The 16,492-nt window shown below is 39.5% G+C and overlaps 1 protein-coding gene across 4 annotated transcripts in view; it reads right to left on the reverse strand.

The window, feature by feature from the left end:
- Samd12 (sterile alpha motif domain containing 12) overlaps positions 1-16,492 on the reverse strand; it is a 400,448-nt gene that overhangs the window by 304,616 nt on the left and 79,340 nt on the right. The window lies entirely within an intron of this gene.

Consider the following 16,492-nt stretch of genomic DNA (forward strand, 5'->3'; position numbering starts at 1 on the left):
ACCCTGAGGAATGTGGGGCGGAGCCTCCTGGGGATACTTACACTGAAGCCTAATAGGGCCAAGGTTTAGGAGCCCTTCCTGGTCAACGTTGCCCCCAGCCATAATCGCCCCTAGCCTGGTATCCTTGGGAAGCTAAAGACCTGAAAGAATTGAGGAAGGCAGTGGCCGAGGATGGCCCCAGCTCCCCTTGGGCCATGACCCTCCTTGAGTGCTGAGATTAAAGGCCGGCACCACCATGCCTGGCCAGTTGTTTTAAATGTTTCTAAATGTTACTAAGCACTGCATTTTTTTTTAAAATTGTACTTTAGGTTTTCTATATGTGTCTTCTTACTCCACTGTGATGATTCTGAGATGAAAAACAATATTATTTCCCCACGGCCTAGTGAACTGCCTTAGCAAAATAAATATTGATATCTAATTTATATCTATCATGGATTTATCATTTGATTGTTTTCTTTTACAAATCAAGGGCTCATAAACTTGAGGAATATACCTATCCCAAATACAGGCAATTCAAGGACAGAGAATTTGAAGATAATATTTTATAAATAAAATCCTAAAACAATTGAGTAACGGTGGATTAAAAGGCTTAAAGAAAAAGGTTTTTGTATATTCTGATAAATACTAAAAATCAGTTTATAAAATTCAGATTAAAAAATCACATAAAAGACTATAAGTATTCAGAATATATATTTCTAATGTATATCATATATTGATAGAGAAAGAGACAGAGTTTGGTTTGGTTGCTGTAGAGAGAGAGAGTAAAAGAAAAAAGAAAGGCAGGCTTCAAGGCACATTGTTCAGATATAGTTGTTAAGAGGAATATTTTGAGTAAGGATGGAGTTTTATGGTGACAATGTCCATTAGAAGAAGTCACAAACTTGACCTCATGTCAGTTTCTTGGGGAAAACAGGCAATTACAGGTACCACTGCTAATGAAGAAGAAGCACACCAGGTCTACATCTCCAGCCTATCTGTTCTAGATGGGAACTAAGGTGTAAAGCTTTGCGAAAATGCTTAGGACTCATAGTTGAATTTTTCTATTATTACATGGTGGAACCTAACTTAAATAAAACTAAATCCATTTGTTGCCCCCCCCCAAAAAATGTGCAGTCCCTGCTGTACACAGTGAGAACTGGGAGTCATTAGCCTCCTCATTCAAAAGCCACTGAGCTTGCTAGCTTCTGCCCAATTAGGAAGGATAAACTGAGGCACTGTAGGCTGTTTTGAACATTAATAGGATGTCATATGTTTATAGACTGCTTTAGCATGCAGACTCAGTTTATCCCCAGCACCGCCTGGAGGGAAAGTTCACAGCAGGATGTGAAGAAGGCAGAAACAGTCAGCTTGTTCATAACTCCGCATATGCTTCACAACACAGATGTATTGAGCAGCATCTAGGAGGGAGACTTTCCCATTTCCTTTAGTCTCCATTACTACAGGCGAAGGCTAATGTGCTGATAAAGGTTGCTCATTCTCCTTCTATCTATAACGTATTTAAAATAGTCCATAAATTGTTTGGCTGGTAAACCATCCGTGAGTCCTTATGACCAGTTGCCTGTGAAAGGCTGATTTAATCAATAAGACAATTAAATATAGGAAATTATGACTTATAGAAGATACCAGCCTTGAACTAGATGGTAATATGGACAAGCAGTAGTTGACAAAAAAATTAAGATGAGTTTACATGAAAAAAAATGACACTGGGGGCTGGAGAGATGGCTCAGAGGTTAAGAGCATTGCCTGCTCTTCCAAAGGTCCTGAGTTCAATTCCCAGCAACCACATGGTGGCTCACAACCATCTGTAATGAGGTCTGGTGCCCTCTTCTGGCCTGCAGGCATATATACAGACAGAATATTGTATATATAATAAATAAATAAATAAATATTTTTAAAAAATTGACACTGGGAAGACAGCATTATTAGCCTGCAATGCTTGAGCCTTTTCTCACGGATAGGATAAAGACCTCTTTTATACCAGCCTTATTCATGTCCCACATTCTGGTAAAGGAAACTATCAATTTCCCTTCAGTTGAGCCTACAGTTACTTATGCTGCACACAGATGTCTTTGACAAGCTGTCTGAAATACCCCAATCTTGGCCTATCCCCTCCAGCAATCATTCAAAGACCTATTAACCTCTAAAGATAAATTAAATTAAATTTAAAAAATCCTATTCTGAGCTGGACAGTGATGGCACAGCCTTTAATTCCGGCACTTGAGAGGCAGAGGAAGGTGAATCTCTGAATTTGAGGCAAACCTGGTCTACAGACCAAGTTCCAGCCTAGCCAAAGCTACATAGAGAAACCCTGTCTGGAAAAACAGAACAGAACAGAACAAAAGAAAACAAACAACAATGACAGAAACAAAACAAAACAAAAATCCTATTCTGGGTGCTCCGCAAAAGAGATTGACAATGTCAAACCCTGTCATCCTAAAGGGCAGCCGTAGAGCCATACAAGAGAGCTAAGATTGCCAATGGTCTCTCCAACTCCCTATCCACACGGGGATTCCAGAACTTACTGGAAAGACTCTCTAGAGGTCTGGGAAAGCTCAAATGCGGAGCAACTCACTTCTCTACAGCTGGGTCATCTTTGACTTTTGGCATTGGCTTTTCCAACTTTTCCCCATCTCTTTCACAAGCTTCACTAATTCTTGTCTCTATTTGGTGAGCATGATACACACTTACTTTCAAGTGAGCTGTGCTGATCTATATGGTGTCTTATAATAATATTTTAATATTTGCATTTATGTCAGTTTGGGCTATTATGTTGGCACCTCAGTTATGCTTATGTTTCAGACAATTTTATATCCTGTTGGTGCCAGCCGTACCAATCACAGACAGTGCCCTGTGGTGAGAATCTGGAAGCTGTGTAGATGTCCTTGGAGCAGAAGAGCGACCTAACCCTCTAGAGTGTCCAATAGTTTTTATTTTTCCTTCTTTGCATTTTAAATATTTTGTTTCCAATTATCTATTACTGTTTGTTTCCTTAAATCTATCCCAAGGCTTCTTTGTGTTGCAGAATGGCATATTTTTCTCTGTTTCAGATAATTAAATACAATTTCAATATATTTATTTGTGTGGAAGAGTGCAAATACACACATGTGTGCCGTGCATGGGTATCAGAGATGGACACCCTCAATTCGTCTTCACACTTCGGTTTAAGACAGGGTCTCTCACTGGAGCTGAGCACCAACCATGGGCCAGATGACTGGCTGGCAAACACCAGGCATCCTCCCGCCTCCATCTTCCCAGCTTTAGGATCACAGGTGCATGAAGGGAATCAGAGTGTAGGCCATTAATCTTGCACAATAAGTTCTTTACTGACTGAGCCATCTCCTCTGCCCCAGTGATTGATATCTAAATTGTATCTGGGAAGACTTTATATCTTATAAATACATATTTCAAGACAATTAGAAGAGGTATGGTCTTCAGGTTTAGGCTGATTTGTGTTTTCTCACGTACAATACCTTTTCCTACAAATAACCAATGAGAACCAGACCATTTCAATTCACTGTGGTTCCTGGTTCAAAGTGGTTCCTTTGCACACTTATCTCCAGGAAGAACAAGCTGTCATCTGTAGGGGAGAAAGGGGTCCGATTCTCTAGAGTAAATTCTTGTACAAGTCAAAGCTAGTTTGGCTACAGCTTTCACTTTCTGTGCTTACAGTTTCAGGAGTCTGGCAGGCTAGAGTCATAGCACTTCCACCGGCTTAACTAAAATGAAATAGTATTTGTACCATCCCCAAATGGCTATTCAGAGTGAATTTACACTGTTTATATCTAACATAGTTACTCTTACATAGTGAGTGGCTGGCTCAGTAGCAACTAAAATGTCAGAGGAGAATATTTAGCACATAGGGACAACTAGTAAGAAGTTCTGCGAATAATTATCCCCAAACATTTAAAGAATGCAACATTTTGGAGAAGTTTTATGGAGTCTACTGTTCCTGCCCATGGGGAGGACGCACAGTGTTTTATTAAAGATCATATGTGTTAGGTGGTTTCCTGGAGATGTAGCTGGCTAATGAAACTGTTGAGCATCTGTTGATAATGGCTTAGCCTTTGAAAATATGTTTGTAAGAAATAGTTTCCTAGCAACACCATCCCCAGTACACACTGGAAGATGAAGCTCTTGATGCCCACTTGTAACTGGAAATTCATGATGGCCTCAGGCCTTACATTATGTCATTTGAGCAATGGTTCTCTTCCTCTCTGCTACCCAGAGTCCTAGACTCATACCCTACTGCACCCCCTTAATGCTGAGTACATTGGAACTCCTAAAGAAAGGCAGAATTAAGTATTTCTATGTATTCATGTGGTTTCTGACCTAGAATGACTATTTGAGCAATGTACACCTGAGTCTTCTTTTATTTTAGTATCCTTGGTACCGGGCACACAGGGCTCATCCTCTACATGCATGTCATAAATGTTTGTGAAAAGGGTGAGCTCTTATAGAGGAGTGTGAGAAGCAAGGGTTCACGACTGTAGCATTGAACACCAGAGCTACATTTAAAAGGCAGGAAGCACAGAAATATAGAAAGCATCACCAGCAGAAGAAAGACACCGTTGTTGGAAGCAGAAGGTAAGCCTGATTTATGAGCATGCAAGTGTGTCTCTATGGGAATGACAGAAACCCATCGGCAGGGCAGCACTGCTCACTTTCTCATTGAGATCCTCGGGGGAAAAAAGACCCTTTCTGAGCTTTAGTTGCTCCATGGTTTTCCAAATGCCTCATTAAGTGTCTGCACCCCTGTTTATGCTTTAAGAAACTCAAGTGAGATTCAGCATACATGTTGCATATTCACCAAGTCCCCTCTGAATGCTGTATATTTTGCTAATCATTTGTTATCTTTAACTGTATCAGTCACTAATAAAGAAGGGCAAAAATGGATAAAATGTTGAGAGTAAGTCTAATCTGAGAATTTAATGCAGCTCTGGCTGACATTCTTATGCTCCTACACAGAAGTTTAAAGCTCCTTGGAAACAAGCTACCAATCAATACAGTGCAATCCATTTATGTCCATTGTAAAGTACATGGAACACAGCTGTACTCATTTTGATAATACATGCACGTGCAATGGATGGTCCTTTGACTTCAAATGACACATATGAGTTGATGATGGTGCCTCTCATTGGAGGATGCTCATGAATGATAACCTAGGCATCCCATTCGATCCCCCACAGCTCAGCCTGAAGGTGACCTGCTTCACGGTGCAGTCTACGGGAACAAGTTCTTTAAGAAAGGAGCAGACCTCTACAGAGTGTCTAAAGGTATGTATCCTTAAATTTAGGACATGCGTTTAGTGGTCACAAGCAAATAATATGATTTAACAGCTAGCCTGTGTTTTCTAGATCAGCTAGCTAAAGCCACAGCAACATCATTTGTGTTTAAGCCATTAGGGTACATTTAAGTTCTGTGTTTTAAAAAAAATGTAGTAATTATGTTGCTGCTTCCATAGTTATAATTGCCTCTTGTATGATTGCTGATAATTTTAGGTAATTGTCAGCAAGACGAAAGAGCTTTTTGTGGCCCCACAGTAGAGAATACCCCAGGGAAGGCACTACAGACTCAAGAGTGGAATTGAGCTCAGCTCATTTGCAGTATAACTTAAGGGATACTAATTTAATTATCTTATGAAAAACATAAAGCTGAAATATCCTTGGAGCTTTTAGCAACAAAAGAAAAAGTAGTCATAAAACGTCTATCTTCAAGTTCTCAATGTTTCAGAAAATGAAGTCAATTTAAATCATATGGATGCCCACCTGAATATTCATACACAGGGAATGTCTAAACTGTCAGGAATGGCAAGAGATCACGTGACAGAAATGTGAGACATTTCACAGCGTGGCCATTATTGCTGGCGCAGAAAGTGGGGGGCACTATGAAACACAGTTTGATTCCTACACTATTAGGGTGAGGATAAAGGGAATCGGATAAAGAAAAGTTAAAATGTAAATGTTCAACATGCAGGTGCATTTGCTCCAAGGTGTGTACATGGATTAACATTTTTGAAATCATAAACTCATCTGAGAAAATACAGGCCTTCAATACTAAACTGTGATAGGAGAAAGGAGTTTGGTAAGCCAAGTGATTGGTGGGCTAGCCCAGTGGGAGAACACTGGACATCAGAAAGCCAAGTCGATGCTTCATCAATAAGCTGCCTAAAGACAATCACTTACATTTTTGCTATACCCAAATATCAAAAGGTCATAGTGGCTCAATTTACTGTTTCTTATACAAACTTTTTTTTTTCAGATTGAGAGAGGAGAAGAGCAAAGAGATAGTAAAACTCCAATCAGTCTGAGAGAAAGGTTAAAGCCATTCTTTTTTATATCCATTCTGGGTAGTGATCCATAAAAACTAATTAGGACAAGGGTAAACCTATTATGGAGCCCAGAGTCACTATCAGCCTCGTCAATCTATATACGCTCAGGCACTACAGACCTGATAGTCTCTGTGGAGATGTATCATTAAAATGTATATAAGATGTATATGTGTCCATTTTTCTTCACCATGCCACACAGGCTTTTGCTTGCAGGAATGCTGGCTGGTTTTTTCCGCTTCAGTCCAGACTAACAATCGTGTGCATGCAGATCTAAAAACTGTAGTGTCGCTTCCTCTCTGTTTTATTTTGTGCACTGGTCAATTCCTCACACATTTCTAAACATCCATGAGGCAGCTGTTATCTCTACCCGACACTCACTGTCTGTCACATTAGCCTTGATCTCCCCCGCTTTGAGCTAAGCTCCCTTAATGCCAGCTGCCATGTCCATTTCCCTCATCCCTTTGCTGAGCGAAGGTGGCTGAACACAGGGTCTCTCCCTCTCGGATGCAAGAGGATTTTGTATTAGAGACCTGTCAGAGCTGGTCTGAAGGAGGGCACATTTGAAATCATTTTTCTTATTGAGAGATAAGTGTTCCCTGTCATTTATTCTCCCCTTCTTGCTCTTGCCTTTCACGCTGCTTCCATATTTATCCTCCAGCCGCCTGCATATTTGACAATGCCCCAGCTGATAGTGTTACCAGCTTTGCTCACAATGGCGGAAGTGACTGACGCGTGACCTTCACCGCTTTCTATGCTTAACACGCAGATTCGGGCTTCATTCAAGACCGAGCTGTGCGGCTGATCCCAACTGGGTTCTTATTTTCCTCAATAGTGACGATAATAATGCTAAGTGATAAGGCCAAAAATTTATTAAGCTTCTTTTTCACCAGGTAATGAAATGCCATACTCCTGTATCCAACTCATTTTGTTGGGATTCAGCCAGACTCAGAAGTTACAGTACCAATGCAAAAGCTAAAGCTGTCCCATTTCCATGTCCAGAGTGGATGTTTTTGCCTAGTTTTTCAAATTCACATTAGGTTACTAAACAGAGAGTCTCACAGTGAGTCAGTACCTGTGTTTTAAACAGATAATTCACTTTTGCTGAGGAAGTCCTGGCTAATAAACAAAGTCTACAGCACAGATGATAATTAGTATATTCATGATGTTGAGCAGTCTCAAAATCATGAGTCCTTGGGATGAAAATGCTTCCCTCCCATTACTCCTCATTGTTTATAGTGTCCGGTGGCAGAGAACGCTTAGTAAAGGTCATTTTTATCTAGGTCAGAGTCAGTCAGTCTGTCAGTCTGAGTGTGTCTGTTTCTCTCTCCCTCCCACTGCTCCCTCTGCTTCTCTCCCTTCCTCCCTTGGTACATATATAGGGGAGGGCAGATGAAGAACAGAGAAATCAAACGAGAGCAAGAGAATTAGACAGAATCAAACCCACTCACACTCAGGGCTCAAGCTTTGGAGTCCTCTGATAATAACAGAGCAAGAAGAGAGATTCTCAGCAGTATTTTGGGAGACTGGAGAACATCAGTGCTTGATTTATTGTAACAGCAATTCATGTGCCAAATTCAATTAAAAATGAATGCCGACACAGAATAAAAGATGTTAAGTTCAATGCTAAATAACCATCCTTCATCAGCAAGCATGACCTTTAACAAAGTTCCCATAAAAAAGAAATGAGAAAGAATTATTTCACATCAAAAGGGACATTTTTTTTTACAAAGTTGCTATGAACTTTTTAATCTGCTGGTGACAACGTAAGATTAAAGATTTCCCAACCAACTTAAGCATGAGTCATGTCAACCCTCACCTGTCGCCTTGAGAAACAAACACACTGTGAACTAACACAGCCCAACAGAATCTAACAAGAAGTTTTCAATCTTTTCTTTCTTTACCTGAATTAAAAGCAAACAAAAAGAGGCCACGAGTTGTTCCTAAGAACACCAGTCCATAAGCACATTAAAGCCATCCCAAGACAAGACAGCAAGAGATTATTCCAGTGTAAAGACATTTTATACATATCCACATGATAGGTTTTGTCTGGATCTCTCTACTTAATAAGATACACAATGTTTCTGGCTGTTTCAGTTTTTTTGGTTCATCCTGATATTTGAAATTTCTCTAGCTGAAAATGAAATTTTATAGAGCTCTACAAAATGTAATACATATATTACACACACACATATATATCTGTTATATATAATATATGTATATATACATCTCAGAATAGATGGCCCAGTGGAACTGAAGCGGTCCGTGGTACATGTGCACTGACGAACACAAAAGCATTAAAGCCAGCTCTGACAACATATCAGAGACTGGTGACTTGACACCTAACTTACTGGCATCTGTGGAGAGGGGAGCAGAAATGAGGTGCTATCTCAGTTTCCAGTGGAAAGAGAGGTAATAATTATTTACTTTTGGACAAAAGATCCTGATTTGGAGCAACCCATAAACTCTCTCCTAGAGGACCACAATAGCTTCCCAAGTGGCATTCCTACTTCCCTCTTGCTCTTGATGGTCTACTCTCAGCACAGCAGCCAGAGTGAACCTTCACAGATGCTTTCAGATCATATCACAGCCTAATACTGCTCACTCAGAGAAGAGACAAAAATGTGCACAAAGGTTCACTCCACTCTCTATGAAATGGACTCTTTCTCTGTTCTCCGATGTGCTTCCTACCACCCATTCTACAGAAACTCTACTGGCTATTCAAGCAATCTCTGCCTCAAGAATTTCCATATATTAACTCACCCATGTTGGCATCGATTTCCCCACGATAGGTTACCATTTTCTTCCAGTCTCACAGCAAGTGTGAGCTTGTTGGGAAGGTTTCCCCTGACTTCCCACTGTTGTCCCTCATCTGCTCAACCTGTCTCTCACCCTGCTTTGCAATTGCTTCCCATAAGGGTTATCACAGAGCACATTGTACATATACCTATTTGCTAATTGACTGAAACTTTTGCAGGAAGGTTAAGTGTCATTGCAACAGACACAACGTTGCATTCGTTCATGCTCCAAGCACCCAGAGCAGTACCTGACCCACAGGAGAAGTCCCAAACATTAGTTTGAAGGAAATAATGATTTCAAAATTCATCAGGACTTTCTGTATTCTCTTGTCACATGGGTCTACCACCAATACTTCCTCCATGCTACCCCCAATCCTTCCTCCAAGTCCTCCCATATATCCCTACTTGTGCTCTTTCAAATCTGCAGTCTATTCCTTATTAATCATTATTACATAATGCACATGTACACACACATATAGTACACAGATTAGACCTGGGGTATATACCTAAACAAACCCTGCCAAATCTATATAATGCTACATGTATGTATATTTTCAAGGTTGACCATTTGGTATGGGGTAATCAGTTGGTGTGCTATTCCCTAGAACAGGCTATTTCTCCCACTCTCACCATTCCTTAGATACATATTCTTAGCTTTATTCTGTGGTGTGTGTGTGTGTGTGTGTGTAGGTGACAGTTTTGAAGTTTTATCACATCCACTTTGGCATATCTATTAGTGTCCTCCTTGTTGGTCAGGGCTATTGAAGACATTCCCAAAACATACAGCCTATTGATACTGTCTTGGCTCCCCAAGAGGTAACAGGTAAGTCCCTGGTTGCTAAAGATACTACACATTTCATAAACAGGGGCCAGAGACTCCTCAGCTGGAACTGACCCAAAATTCTCCTCTCTGAGATGGCGCAGGACATTTGATCACACTTGTGAACCCTGAGACTGTGTTATTTACTGGAAAAACCTGATTCTTAATATTATAAACCAGATGACTGAGGTTAAATAACACTGCCATTTGCCACTTCATGATCCTCAGCAAAATTATTTACTAGTCAACCTCAGATTCTGTAAGTGCATACAGAGTTAGTCGTTTTCTACTTCATATTATTAAGATGGTTAAATGGGGAAAATCCGTGTAAAACAGCAGGATACTAATAAGCTTCCAGTAAGTATTAGTTATTATATACTGATAGTTTCCATTTACTCTTCACACTAAAATGTTGTCATCTTAGGACAAATAGGACTTGTTTCTTATCTCGAGTCTTGAGAAGTACATTGAATAAAGTAATTGCAATACAATACATTTAGATGTTTTAGCATTTACAAATGCCTAAATTGCTAACTTTATTGATGTCAGAAAGTGAGGTGACCAAGTAGATGTGTTTCAGTGCTGTTCTCCCATCTTTGTGGCAGAGCCAAAGCTGAACTGAACTGCCAAGAGATTTATTCCTGTGGACTGCTATAGGATTTCAGAAGAGTTGCGAGGAGACATTTGCAAGATACCAGGGACACTTCTTCCTTGTTGACCCATCGAGAAGGAGACAGAAGAGAGATTTCAGCTACAGAAAATACATGTGGTGTCGGGGACCACCCCACATTGGGCTGCTTTTTGTCAGGGATCAGCCTCGACAAGAATACCTCTTGCCAGGGTAGAGGGGTGGGGATTTAGAAATATAGTAAAGAATATGAAGACGCGAATGAAAATAATAAAACGAAGAAACATAGAGGATAGTATCAGACGGAAATTCCAGTGAGTACTGAAATTTGCCCACATTTAATTTCCAACTGCACAAAATACCCCTGATCCCAAAAGGTAGGAGTAAGGCAAAAAAACTACATTAACATGATACAGGAAATGAACATACCAATTGAAGGTTGGTGACGACATTCATAGTTAAACTCATTCCTAACTGCTACACCTGGGAGGAACACAAAAACACATTTTGAGAACAATTCTGTGTGTTGAAGAAACGGAGCTCACAAGACTCTTGTTTTCTTGGAGATTACCCACAAGCATTCAGAATTCCCATTGCATGACTCCATTCTTAAACTGTGTTCCAAAAACCACGCAAGGAAAGCCTGCTTAAGATGGTTACAGACCAGAACTACCTGAGATGCTGTTAAATTGCAGTCTTTGTTGTCATCCCTTGATATCTCTTTTCCATCTCTGGGATGGAGCCCAGTTCACTGTCTAGGTACAGAAAGCTTGAAGCATCACATCAAATAAGGTTACTAGAAAGAATTTAAGAAGAGATGGGTCAGAAAGGTACTGGCAGACGTAAAGTAGCAAACCCATAGAAAGAGTTCACCTCCCTAGGATGACAGAAAAGAGGTAAGGGACCAGTTGTGACATGGCAAGAAAAGACAGAGCCTGAATCCTTTTTCAAGGTCAAAAGCAATAAGGCCAGAGGTCAAGGGAACCCAGATATAATCAATATAAATCAATCTCTTTAGGCATTAGGCAAAGCAGACAAAGGAAGAGAAATACCAGCCTGCACGACTCGAAACATTTCCCACATGAAACATTTGAACAGAAGTACTGGTCCGGGAACTGCACAGGATGTATGTTATAAGCACCCGAAGATGTCATTCAAATTCATCCTCTACCTTCAGCTCTGGACTGGAGTGTTACTGTTTCTGGGTGAAATTCTCCCAATAGGATCATGTGTTGAGCTCTTGTTCATCAGCTGATGAAAATGTTTTGGGGAGGTGTCAGAACCTTGAGAGGTGAGGCCTGGCTCTGGGGCAAGGGGCACCCTGGGATATAGACATTAAAGGTTCTATCTTGACCTTACCTCCCACTTAGCCCTGGGCTCCTGAACCCCTATGATAAAGCAAGGTATGTCACATTTCCACATCCATGGGACAGCTAGCTTCAGTGCTTTCCTTGCCTGCATCTCCCCAGGTCATGAACCAGACAGAACAACTCCTTCCCTTAAGTCACTTCTTGTCAGGTACTTGTTCAGAGCAATGAGAAGAGTAACTGACATCCATAGAATAGCTGAATTCTGGGATATGCCCAAACCTAACGAGTCACCATGCAAGGATACTAGATCCTTTTGTAATTCGAGAAACTGTACAGCAGCCTGTTCACCACACTCCTGTCTAGAAACGTGGGACTCGGGATTCACTTAGAATTCCTACATCTCAACTTCTGTGAGATTGTTTCTATTTTCTGTCATCTGTATAATCACTACTATGGCTGGCCTGAGTCCACGTTGTCCCTGTGTGGGTCACGGCGGCAACCTTATAACTGGCTGCTGTGCCCCAAGTGAAAGCACACATTACTTTCCTCATCGGAGTTGCCAAAACATTTTGATCAGATAAATTTATCACATTTCTTAGTTATTCTTCATGGTATCTCCCTGCAGCACACGGGTAAAGCACACCCCCCCCCCCCAACACACACTGTGAATACAATATACATCTTTGCTTCTTGCTTCCATTTCTAGGATATTTTGCAAACAGAGAGAGAATGCTTATAATTCTTATATATTTACTGTGGATCAAGCTTTTATTAATTTTAATACTTTTGTTTTCTTTGCCTTTATTCCTCCACCCCTGGCATAAAGACTAAATATTATACCAATTCTCTCTCGCCATTCAGATTAGTCTTATTCCTAATCACCATTTATATTCTGATTTTCTTCAGATTTGTTCATTTATTCAGCCACTTGCTGGCCATCTCAAGCTTCAGCATATAGCTGCTTCCAAGTGGGTAAGCAGAGAAGCATACATGAGTCTGACAGACTTCCCTTCCTCCAGAGCCAACAGGTGTGCCGTATCCAACCCATGGTGCGGGACAATTCTATATTCTGTCAATTATATTTTAAATAAACACTGATTGGCCGATAGCCAGGCAGTATAGGCGGGAAAATCAGATAGGAGGTAGAGGTGGGGCAATGAGAACAGGAGTATTCTAGGAAGAAGGAAGCTCATTCCACAATCCTTCCCAGATCACGGAAGAAGCAGGATGTGACCTGCCCTGCTGAAAAAGGTACTGAACCATGCGGCTAACATAGATAAGAATGATGGGTTAATATAAGTTATAAGAGTTAATGCAAAGCCTGAGCTAATGGGCCAATCAGTTTATTATTAATACAGACCTCTGTGTAATTTCTTTGGGGATTTACTGGCGTGGAAACTGGGCAGGACAGAAACCCCAATAAGCAGGCCCTCATGTTACAAACCCATACAACTGCCAAATTTCCCAGATAATTCTGAGTTGAACTATTTATGTAATATAAATGATACTTTTTCTTTCATAAATTCATACCTAATATGCACTTATTTATCTTTTGAGGTGAAATGGGAGGTCCTTACAGACCAGTTCTTAACAGGATATGCAACAGTCACTATAGAATGTTTCCGAATTCATCAATTCTTATGCATTGCAGTTTAAGATTAAAAGAAGAAACATGAGTACACAGTAAGGAATTAGTATATACAAAGCATTGTCCTAAACAGTGTGCATTTAGTTCTTTACTCTCACATGAACATCACTGAAAATAAATCATATGTCAGAAGAAGCACATGAATAGACTTTCACACTAATTATTAATATATCATTCTTTTTTTTAATTTTTTTTTAATATATCATTCTTTACCTGTGATCCATTTTTCTACAAAAACCAAAACTGCCTTTTGCATAGTGAAAAAAATGTGCATAAGTATAAATACATTTTTTAAACTGAATCACACTTTTTATTTCAATTGTATGGTTCTTTTCTATTTTAACAATGGGCCTTGAAACACCTGTCATAGTATAATTTATAAATTATGAGTATTTGTCACTTAAATCTGCATAAGTCTATTGAATGGACATACCACAGTTGGTTTAGCTGCCCCCTTACCAGCGGACATCAGTCTATTTCTAATTTTTACTCTAATGATTATGTCATAATTTAAGTACTCTACTAATGAAAAGTTTCTATTTTTTCTACAATAAAAATATTTTGACATAAGAATTCTTATGTTTATATGACTGCACAACTGAAGGCAGAATGACTGGGTTAAAAGGCCTATATATGAAGTATTGCCAAAATGAATCAAACACAAGATTTTATCAAGAACATTCTCATTAACAGCAACTGTAAGTACCCACTGTCTGCAATACTTGTCAGTACCAGATATTTTAGTGATTAAAAAAAATTCAGATCTTGTACAAAGGAATCTCATTTGGAAAATGAATTTATTTGGTTACCAATGAAGTTAAGTGCATTAATTTGTGGTCACATTGAATTTATTCTTTGGACAGCATATCCATTCATGTGTATGTCAGTTTGTGTAAGGGGTTTATTTTAATTATTTGTCTGCCTAAATTATGCCTAAATAATAAATAAAAGTAAATTCAATACCTGCTATTGAGATTACAAATATGTTCTTCTGTCTTGTTCTCTATGTTAAACTGTGTTCATGTGACCTTTTATGTGAAGCTATTGGTTCTACAATAATTAAGAAGCTTTTCTCCTAGCAAAAATGTAATGCTTTCTTTCAATATATTATATTGTTGCCTATATGACATTTATTTATATATGGTATACACTAAGGTATTTCTATTCTCTTTATCCCAACTCAAATGTCACTGTCTCTATTTTGCAAGTGACAAGGTTAAAACTCAGAAGAGTGAAGGAACCCACTCCATATTACAGAGGTGGAAAGTGGTTTAGCGAAGTTTATAAACCTATTGACACTTTCGAACCACCATGTCCAACCTCTCAAGAGTAATGCATGATCCATTCCACATTAAATCATTATTATACTCAGTACAAACAGCCTAGGAATGTCGCTCAAGTCAGTTGCACGGCTTTAGCAGTGTGAGCTGCCTTGGCATTGCCAATCATACATAGCTATACCTGCCAAGATCAGCTCTGTATTTTCTCAGAGATGGAATCACAAGTCCAGGAATAGAATTCCATTATTATTCAGCATCAACTAGCTGCTATCACAAAAATAAGAATATCCCAAATTGGCATGCTCTCGAATGACAGTTCTAAGTTCTCTTCTCTGTCCCAGAGATTGCCTGACAATAACCACAGAAGAAGAAGAACAGGGCTGACTTCTACCCAAGACCAGAGGCTGAACTATTCTGACTCCAGCATCACCAGTAAATACTATATGATACTTTGAGAGATAATTTTGGTATTTATTCATCTCTTCTATCTAGTAATAGCCCCAATAAAGACTTTAGCATGTCTTCTCAGTTATAATGGTTTTGTTTTTTTAAACTGGGAATGTTCTACCCATACTAGAAACATAGAAATGATGGATCCTAAAAAGGGGCTGACAGCCCCCTTGTTTGTATCACTTGATTTCCTAAGGCTGGACTAGTTACCCACACCGGACCAATCATGCTATCTCTTTCTCAAATTCACAAATGAGAATGGGGGGGGGGCTAAGTCTGATAACAAGGCTAAAACTAGGACAGATAAACTTAACTCATTTGCTGCTTCATGGACTGGAAATGAAAACCTAGTACAAGGAAGAAAATGGGCAAATCAGAGAAATGGATGCACACCATAGACAGAAGCTGGAGACCAAATATGATTTAGCTTTCCAACAACATTATTTGGAATGATATTCATTCACTCAGTAAATATTAATGGTGTGCCAGACTCTAGGTTCATTGACTGAGGAGTGTAAATGACTATTAAATCCTTAAAATAAATTTGCAAAAATATGTTTGTGCTTAAGGTAGCAGTAGGGATTTCAGTTTCTTATAATCAGAGACTTAACAGCTAACATAGATTCACAAATAAAAGAATCCCCTATCGGAAGGATGTTATGCCCTTTCAGTTGATCCAGACACTGGCTCTATTTCACAGGTACTCAGTCCATGCTACCCAAACCATCATTCATTTTACATATATCTCCCATCACCTGAAAGTGACCCCAAATTCTTGTACGGTGGTGATTCTCAACCACCATGCTACAGGTCCCCAGTGTACTGTGACCAGTGATGAGGTCTGTCATTACTAATTATTAATTATAATAAAACACTAAAGTTGGCTAGTGCTTTATGATTATTCTTCCTCCGCAGATTCAAGGTCATCTGTAATAATGGCAACCCCATTGGCATTTCTATCCATTATCTTAATGGAGAGGAACCTGATACAGCCAGCAAGCAGGAATCACACACAACTCTGAGTGTGTGGGATTCTGTGTACACAGTTATGTGTTGTCTTCGTGGGGAAAAATCCTACTTCTTATTGGGGAATGTGGAAATTTAAGGATCTTGGCGACTGTCTTTCCTAGATTTTCAAATATGTCCTAGAAACATAATAAACTATGGCAGCTGCTGCTACAGATATTGCATAAAGGAATATTTCTATTCCTTAAATGTCCACCATTATAGTGT

The sequence above is a fragment of the Myodes glareolus genome, chromosome 19 (assembly GCF_982192425.1).
Source record: "Myodes glareolus chromosome 19, mMyoGla1.1, whole genome shotgun sequence".
Taxonomy (NCBI): Eukaryota; Metazoa; Chordata; class Mammalia; order Rodentia; family Cricetidae; genus Myodes; species Myodes glareolus.